Source organism: Danio aesculapii, chromosome 2 (genome assembly GCF_903798145.1).
Source record: "Danio aesculapii chromosome 2, fDanAes4.1, whole genome shotgun sequence".
Classification (NCBI taxonomy): domain Eukaryota; kingdom Metazoa; phylum Chordata; class Actinopteri; order Cypriniformes; family Danionidae; genus Danio; species Danio aesculapii.
In genome coordinates, this window is record NC_079436.1 from 51887388 (window position 1) to 51897480 (window position 10093).

Consider the following 10093-nt stretch of genomic DNA (forward strand, 5'->3'; position numbering starts at 1 on the left):
TGATGGCTACTTCCAGCAGGATAACGCACCATGTCAAAGTGTGAATCATCTCAGACTGGTTTCTTGAACATGACAATGAGTTCACTGTACTCAAATGGCCTCCACAGTCAGCAGAGCTCAATCCAATAGAGCACCTTTGGGATGTGGTGGAATGGGAGATTCCCATCATAGATGTACAGCCGTCAAATCTGCAGCAACTGTGTGATGCTATCATGTCAATATGGAGTAAAATCTCTGAGGAATATTTGTACCTTGTTGAATCTATGCCACAAAGTATTAAGGCAGTTCTGAAGGCAAAAGGGGGTCTAACCCGGTACTAAGGTGTACCTAATAAAGTGGGCAGTGAGTGTATAGTCTGTGCGTATGTATTTTTTAATAAAACATTTTTATTTTTGTTTTATTAGTTTTTATGCTTTACTCAGTGTTTTAAAATAGCTCATTTTCTAAGGTAGAATGGAAAGAAGTATTTAAAAACTTCTAAAAAGCAAAATACTTGATTTTGATGGCAGTTTTACAATGTCTTGTTTAAATTCTAAAGTTCTGTGGTGTTTATAGTTTTCTTTTACTAATATGTCAGAAAAGACAAAACGATATTAAAGTAAATTCTCTGCACAAGATGTGACTTGACTGACTACATCAATTTATGTGAACTGGAATAGTCTATATAGACAAGAGCTTCTGTCCTGAATCTGTGAAGGTGTGTATGTTATCATGAGTGTATGAGTTATTATGCTGGCTGTGTGGATCAGCAGAGGGCAGTAGAGCTCATCTGATCTCTCTCACTCAGCTCTCAGGACAGGAAGTGACAGATGTTGACTGAAGGTTAGGAGACTCAGGACATACGGACAGACCCAAATATTTAATACCCGCGGATGTCTCTCTCGCCAGAGGCCTCTGTCCCTGCGAGGATCTGCCGTAACACAGCAGCAATGACAAATGACTCAAATCCTCCCAGATCACAAGACAACCTGCTCTAAATAGACCTTCTGTCTGCTTCTTTGACCTAAATGTTTTGGTGTATCAATCAGAAATTATGTAAAAAGACATATATCTTTTGTCCTAGGAAAACCTTTTGATGCAGATTTATTTGTTTTGAGGGTTTCTGTTTTGGTGACATTCATTCATTCATTCATTTTCTTTTCGGCTTAGTCCATTTATTAATCAGGGGTTGCCACAGCAGAATGAACCACCAACTTATCCAGCACATGTTTTACGCAGCGGATGCCCTTCCAGCCGCAACCCTTCTCTGGGAAACACCCATACACACTTATTCACACTCATACACTATGGACAATTTAGCTTATACAATTCACCTGTAACGCATGTCTTTGGACTGTAGGGGAAACCAGAGCACACGGAGGAAACCCACGCAAACGCAGGGAGAACATGCAAACTCTACACAGAAACACCAACTGACCCAACCGAGGCTCAAACCAGCGACCTTCTTGCTGTGAGGCGACAGCACTACCTTCTGCACCACTGCGGTTTTGGTGACATTTACTTGCAAAATGACATGAGAAGTCTTATTTTTCTGAATTACTGATCAAAATGGAGTTTTTATGGTGTAAAACAAAACAACTCAAATCTGAGAAGCCGTTGTTTTCTGTGAAAATAATTATAAATTAATTTACTATTAAAACAAGAACAAATGTTTGCCAATTTCTCTGGCAAATATGTACTTTATTAACTTTTCGGAGAAAAAAGTCATCCAAATGGATGACTCATCATGCACTCATTTGATTTGACCAATCAAATGCTGCCTAGAATGTTCAAGCCCATCCCACTAGGCTAATTTGCCAATCTCTCCAATCAAGCAGTAAATCATTACAGCTCCACTATGGCAAGCCATTTTGACATTTAATCAATAGCCCATACTAGCATCAAATTTCATGTACTAGTACTTATTTAGATACTAGTATCTTTTGCATTAAGTACTAGTAGTTTATCATTAGATATTAGTGCTTATTCGTTAAATGTAGGGGTTTTCAACCTTTTGCCCAATTTCACTCCCCCATTTTTTCTTTCCATTCGGTGTGCGTTATTAAATTCCATTAAAACAACACTCTTCCACCAGTCCTTACTCCTTATTTGCGTCTAATGCTCCAGTTTGTTACGGGGGCATGAATGAAATGTTCATGAGTGAATGTGTAACTGCCGAACTGCAGTTAAAGTAAAAAATTACAGGAAACTCTTACATGAAAGTGTAACCCACTCAAATAATTGAGTATTAACTATTGTTTTATTTTGAAATGTAATTAAGATTCAGATTCTATTTTTTTTTTAATTGTTAAAATATATGTATTTATATATTTTATTTACTTACCTTACTTGATGCACAACATTTGGGCATGAAAAATAAATTATAGATGTATATTTTTATATTTAGAAGTTAATTTCTAAAAACCGGAATTTAGGTCAAGGGTGACTGACGTCACTTGCACGCCAGCTTGTGATGAAGATAGGAGAGACACGTTTTGGCTGTCTTCTAACTTAATTCATCCTGCCAATCCTTCATAAAATTCATGTCCCAAATTGTTTCGCTGCATTAGGTAAGTCATATGCATTCTGATTTCCTGCATATTTATTTTATTTTTCGATTTGTTAAGTTATATTGTATGGATGATGCATACTGTTCATGGATCGGTGTAAATGTACAAGTTTACCGTGTTAAATGTGTTTTACTCTGTTTCATATGTATATATTTTGAACATGTTGTAAACTGTTTTGTGAAAATGCTCTTAGATGAAGTTAACAAGGTTATGTGAAGTTAGTGTGACTGACGTCACTTGCACGCCAGCTTGTGATGAAGATAGGAGAGACACGTTTTGGCTGTCTTCTAACTTAATTCATCCTGCCAATCCTTCATAAAATTCATGTCCCAAATTGTTTCGCTGCATTAGCTTACTGACACTGGACCGTTCCATCGTGCCGCGGCCGCATTGGACTCGTGCAGGCAAGGGGAGAGACTCCTTGCATTCGCTCTGAGGATTCCTGCCAATTTGGATGGACGCATGTCATCATTCAATCGTCTAGGATTTCCGTAGGAACACATACACTGATTCACATTTATTGAACTACGTTTTACATTACATACAAGACTGAAGTTTTTTTTCACATATTGAAATTGGGACATTTATACTGTTCAAACTGTATTTCCTCCTGTATAGTTTGATTTGTTTTTTTTAAAAAAGCTGAATTGCTGTGAATATCATATTGTATTTTATTTATTTTTGTTTGTTTTGAATACTTGATTACATTTTCATCAGGGCTGAAAAGCAGTTCAGATACATAACAGAATATTTCAATACAGCAAACTCAAAAGTATTTTGTGTATGGGTATTTAATTTTTATGTGAGCAGTTTGAGATTATAATATGAGTAATATGCAAATTTAGCCACACCATTTATAAATATCTTGTTTTGTGGGTGTGAGATATCCCGAACCCGAGATTCCAAGTAAATTGTGTTGTAAATTCATATATAATTTGGAAGCTCAGACCCAGTAGATATTTTTTCCCCTTTTCAGTTAAATCAACTTGATAGGTGGGTTACAGAAAAGAGAGAGAAAAATTTGGCGCCCAACTTGGGGGCATCGATTTGCTATTAATCTTAATCCAAACTGCTCTGGATTATTATTTTTTTTATAGTGAGTGATTTTTTTTTTCTTCTCTACTTTTAAAATGGATCTGTGCAGGGAACATGATTTTGATCCAGAAAAATCTGTACTGCTCACACGGGTAGATCCAGGCACTACTTTAATTGACGTCAGAAAAGCCTTTAGCCACATTGATGATGTAAAGAAAATCAAGTGGATTGGTGACAAATTCTCAGGGGAGTTGCTTTGTGAATTTCAGGAGGTTGCTACTCCATTCATTGCTGAAGAGGAACAATTGAATGGTAGTGAGCAGTATGTATGGGGTGTTGTTCCACTAGATAGCAGACAATTTAAAGGTGTGCAACATCCATCTAGTATTTCAACACCAATCCAGAGTGGTTCAGTGCAGACTTTGGATGATATGGCTGACCAGCTGTTGGTACAAATAGAGAATTTGGCCCAAATGCATTGCGTAAATTTGAGTGATTTGAGCCAACAGGTGATGAATAAGCTTGTGCAAAACACTGACAATGATGATCAAGGTCCTATCACTTCGACGCCTGCAGCAAAACTGTTTATTGATGCTAGGCCACGTGTAATGTCTGCTGAAGCTTCAATGTCAGTTCCAAAAGTGTCATTTGCGAACCAAGACGATTCACAGCCTATGAAAAATAACATTGGTAATGAAACTCCAGTCACTTTCACTATACCACAAGAAGTACAGCGTGTGGTAGTGGAACATGTGGTGAAGCATGATCCAGAATATCAGGGACATCACCTTTCGCCCCCCAAATTACGAGTGTTTTCTGGACACTGCCCCAAGCCTAATGGGGAAGTTGATTTCACCACATGGCAACTGTATGTTAAACAATTACTCCCAGACACTTCACTGACAGAGAGGCATAAGAGACGACACATTCTAGATAGCCTCCTCCCCCCTGCTCTTACTGTTGCTCTTGGAGCTGGTACAAATGCACCACCAGAAGTGTATGTGCTGGAGCTCGAGAAAGCTTATGGAAGTGTCACTGGTGGTGATGAGTTGTATATTCAGTTCATAGAGACACACCAGAACAGGGGTGAGAAGCCATCTGATTATTTGAGGCGACTTCATGCATTGCTGCTTGAGGTGATTGAAAAGAAGGGAGTGATTGGCAAGCAATCTGACACTCTACTTCTCAAACAGTTTATTAGAGGGTGCTGGGATGAAGTCCTTATAACACAGTTGCATCTTAAAGAGTTGTTAACAGCCCAGTCACCATCTGAATTGAGTTATTCGAGCTTACTCTTCAAACTGAGGTCATATGAACATGAAAAGCAGCTCAAAGAGAACCGTATGAATTTACATTTGTGTGCGCCTCCAACCAGAGCTCAGAGTCACGTGCATGTGGCTGTCAATGAGGGCAGTATAGCTAGGTTGGAGGGGTTGCAAAACAATGAGGTGTTGATGAGACGCATAAAAGAGCTTGAAGCTGAAGTAGTTAAAGCTAAAACCCAGACATCTGCTACAGTGAACCGACAGGGGTTTGATCAACTTCAGGCTAGTGCAACTAAGAAAAGAGGTAAAGAAGTGAAGCTATCACGCCCTGTGGCTCAAACACAACCCAAGCCATTGCCTATCAGTGGGTTTTGCTACCGCTGTGGTGAGGACTCTCATTATTTACAACATTGCACCAATCCTGTGAATGCTGCCTTGGTACAGCAAAAATTAGTGCAGAGACATGAACAGAGGGGCTCTCCCAACAAAATGATGATGCCCACTACACATTTAAACTCGGCATAGCTTCTGTTGTGGAACGAACAGAAGCTGAGTTAGTGAAAAGTTCCACAGAAATGAGTAACCACGTTCCAGATGGTCTAATTGGGGTACCATGGGAAAGTGAAGCTTGGTTGGATGGAGTTAAGTGTCTTTGTTTAGTAGACACGGGATCCCAGGTGACCTGTATAGCTGAATCTTTCTACATGCAGTACTTGCGGCATCGAAACCTTACTCCCATAGGGAATTTACTTCGAGTTGAGGGAGCTGCTGGACAAATAGTTCCTTATATTGGGTACATTGAAATAGACTTACAGTTTCCTGAATCTGCTTGTGGAACAGATGCGGTTGTCACAGCATTAGCATTGGTTTGCCCTGATCAGGTCTATAATGCACGATTGCCCTTGCTAGTGGGGACAAATGTTCTCCGCTATCTTGTTCACGATTTTAGGATGTCACGGGGAAAGGAGTACCTACAGAACATGTCTGCCAGTGTAAATTGGATGACTGCTTATCACCAGTGTGACAAAGTATTGCCACCTGGTAAGCGGTCACAATATTCTACTCCTGTTAGACTGTCTAGTAGAAAGTCTGTAACCATCAGTAAAGAGGAAAAGTGTGAAGTAACAGGGGTATACAGATTGAAGGATTTTGGATTGAACAAGACAATGATTATTGACGAGCCCTTGATGCATCAAATTCCTGGTGGTTTGGTGGTTGAGTGTAAATTGATACAAGCAAAGCTCAGTGCTCGGAATAAAGTTAAAGTAGTCATTCGTAATGTTTCAGATCATAGTGTGACCTTGCCGCCAAAAGGAGTGCTAGCTGAGTGTTCAGTGGTAGACTGGATTAAAAACGTGCCTCTTTTTGATGATACAGGCAAGTCACAAGCTAAGACACCCCTGATGGCGAGTATCTTAGCGAAGATGGAAGATCCTGTTACTGTGGATTTTGGGGATGCTCCTATATCTGAGGAGTTTAAAGCTCACGTCATGGAGAGAATAAATAGAGAAGTGTCAAATGCATTTGCGAAACATGATCTAGATGTAGGCCATGTTTCGGGCGCAACACATCGAATAGAGTTGATTGAACATGTTCCTTTCAAAGAGCGTACTCGTCGAGTCTCACCCGCTGATTTTGATGATTTGAAGAAGCATTTGCTAGATTTGCTAGCTAGTGAGATTATAGAGGAATCAAATAGTCCTTATGCTTCCCCAGTTGTACTGGTGAGAAAGAAAAATGGAGATTTAAGAATGGTGGTTGACTATCGCAAGCTAAATAAACTGACAAAAAGAGATGCGTATCCTCTCCCAAGGATTGAGGAGACGTTTACTTTGTTGTCAGGCTCAAAGTGGTTCTCAGTCTTGGATTTAAAGAGTGGATACTACCAATTGGAGGTAGAGGAAAGTGACCGTCCCAAAACAGCATTCACTACGCCATTTGGAAACTGGCAGTTCAGACGATTACCACAAGGGCTGACAAATTCTCCTGCAATGTTTCAAAGGACTATGGAGAAAGTCATGGCAGGTTTAAATTTGCAGGAAGTTATTGCTTTTCTCGATGACTTAATAATTTTTTCAGATACACTTGAACAGCATGAAGAACGGCTCATGAAAGTCCTTCAGCGGATTGCAGCTTTTGGATTAAAGTTGGCACCTTCCAAGTGTAAAATTTTTCAAACTTCCGTCAAGTACTTAGGGCATGTTATTTCTGCTCAGGGTATACACCCAGATCCAGACAAGATTTCTGCCGTGAAGGAATGGCCTATTCCGAAAACAGTCAGGGATTTGAGGGCATTTCTTGGTTTTGCTGGATATTACAGACGCTTTGTCGAGGGTTATTCCAAGATAGTTAAGCCTCTGAATGGGTTATTGCAGGGTGAATTTTCCACTAGGGGGTCGTCATCCTCATCTTACCGTGTTAGGAGTAAGTTGCAATCTTTAGCTGGAAGATGGGATGATGAGTGTCAAATTGCATTTTACACTGTCATTCAGAAGCTTACAACTGCACCGACTCTGGGCTTTGCAGATTGGAAGTTACCCTATATCGTCCACACAGATGCCAGCGTAAATGGTCTAGGTGCTGCTTTATATCAAGTACAAGACGGTAAAAACAAAGTGATCGCCTATGCCAGTCGGGGTTTGTCGAGGAGTGAGAAAAACTACCCTGTACACAAACTAGAGTATTTAGCTCTTAAATGGGCTGTGTGCGAAAAATTTCATGACTTTTTGTACGGTGCAAAGTTTACCGTATTAACTGACAACAACCCGCTAGTGTATGTGCTTACGACAGCTAAATTGGACGCGGCTGGTCATAGGTGGCTCGCAGCTTTGTCAATGTATGATTTTGATATCAAGTATCGAGCAGGCAAAACTAATGTTGACGCAGACGGACTTTCACGGCGTCCACAGGAGCCGCTCAGTGATGATGCCGAAACCATCTTGATAGATGAACGAATTGAAAGCTTACTGAGCAAAGCCGAATGTGCTGCTGTTGAGTTTGAGAAGTTTGGACAGGAGGAGATTAAGGCTGTGTGTATGAGACAATCTGTATTTTGTGGAATGTTTTCTTCACAGCCAGATGAAGGGGACCCGGTGGAAATTGGGGCTAACCCAACCCCTGCTGTGGAGATGCTACTGTGTGACGAGGATGTAGTGCCTGATGACCTGATAGAGCCAGAATGCTTCCCTGGACAGACTACTCTACCGAGTATGACTCGGACAGATTGGTATCAGTTACAAAGAGAGGATGTTGCCCTCAGAAAGGTGATTGGCCTTTTGGAGTCTGGGGAAAATCTGTCTCATGCAGAAAGACTCAATGAGTCTAGGGAAGTTAGTTTAATGTTAAGGGAAAGGAACAGACTAAGGTTAGTAGATGGGGTCTTGCACCGTATGGTATGTGATCAGTATGGGCAAAAATATGGGCAGCTAGTAGTCCCCCCTAGTTTCAGGGACAGAGCTCTTGAAGGCATTCATGATGAAACCGGGCATATGGGGTATGAAAGAACTTTGGAGCTTGCTCGAGCCAGATTTTATTGGCCTAAGATGGCAGAGTATGTGGAAAGAAAGTGCAGAACTTGCGAGCGTTGTATCAGGAGAAAGGCCCGTGCTCAAAGGGGTGCTGAGCTAGTAAACATCAAGGTTTATGCTCCCTTAGAGTTGGTCTGTATTGATTATCTTTCATTAGAGCCAGACTCCAGTGACACCCGTAACATCTTGGTGATCACAGATTATTTTACTAAGTTCTCATGGGCATTTCCCACTAAAGATCAAACTGCCAGGACTGTGGCTTCTGTGTTGTGGGAAAATTTAATTTGTCATTTTGGTTTCCCTAAAAGAATGCACAGTGATCAGGGAGCCAATTTTGAGTCTGAACTTGTGAAAGAATTGTGTACACTAGCTGGTGTTAAATCCCGCACAACACCTTATCACCCTAGGGGAAACCCAGTAGAAAGGTTTAACCGAACCCTTCTGGATCTACTGGGAACCCTGAGTGATAAGAAGAAAGAACATTGGAGAAAATATGTACGTCCACTAGTGCATGCGTACAACTGTACGAGAAATGACGCGACTGGTGAGAGTCCTTTTCTTTTAATGTTTGGACGTCAACCTCGTCTTCCAATAGACCTCTGTTTTGGGATTAACCCCAAGGGGTATAATTCCAAAACTCACACTCATTATGTCAATGAACTTAAGCAAAGGTTACGGTATGCTTATAAATTAGCTGTCCAAAATACTGAGAAGAGGCAATTGATGAATAAGGCCAGATGGGATAAGAAAGTCACAGCTGCTTCAGTTGAGGTGGGCGATCGTGTTCTCGTTAAGAACGTCAACATTCGAAGAAAGCATAAAATAGCAGATCGCTGGGAGTCCACTGTATATGTGGTAGTCAAGCAGCCAAATGCAGAGATTCCGGTGTATGTGGTTCGGCCCGAGAATGGTGATGGCTCTGAGCGTATCCTCCACAGAGATCTTTTGCTCCCTTGTGGGTTTCTTCCAGTCAGTCCTACTGTAGAGGATGAAATACTCACTGTGCCAGAGAATGGCTCTTCTAGAGTAAATACAGATGATCTGAGAGAGGATGCAGGGGTTGATAATTGTGGTGAAATTTTGGAGGCTGAAAGTTCAAAGTCTTTGAATCCTCATGCTCCAGAATTCAATTCAGTCTTGCAAAATATTCCTGAGCTCTCTGGGACTTTTAATGTGACAAACGGGCAAGATGATGAAATTAACCCATTGAGTGATGCATCTGTTGAGAACGAGATTGAAAAGAGTTGCGAGACTGAAATTCAGCAAGATGTTTCCTCCTTGGAGGAAGATGATGATGATGTGGCAGTACAGCCTGATGAGTTGAGTGTTGAAGAAGAGCAGGATTGTGTTGTTGGCTTAAGAAGGTCTAAGAGAGAAAAGAAACCCCCAAATAAATTAAATGATTATGTTGGGTGGAAAGCACAATGCAATAGGCAGGGTGTTACTTTGGAAACTAAATCCAGTCAAATAAGTCAAGTACTTGAGATGATGCAACAACAAATGAGAGTGCAGCTAACACAAAGCGAATTGTTGTTCAGCCTTATAGGTTAGCTAATTAAGTGCCTGATGAGGACATCAGAGTTTTGAGCAGGGGAGGATGTAACCCACTCAAATAATTGAGTATTAACTATTGTTTTATTTTGAAATGTAATTAAGATTCAGATTTTTTTTTTTTTTTTTTTTTAATTGTTAAAATATATGTATTTATATATTTTAT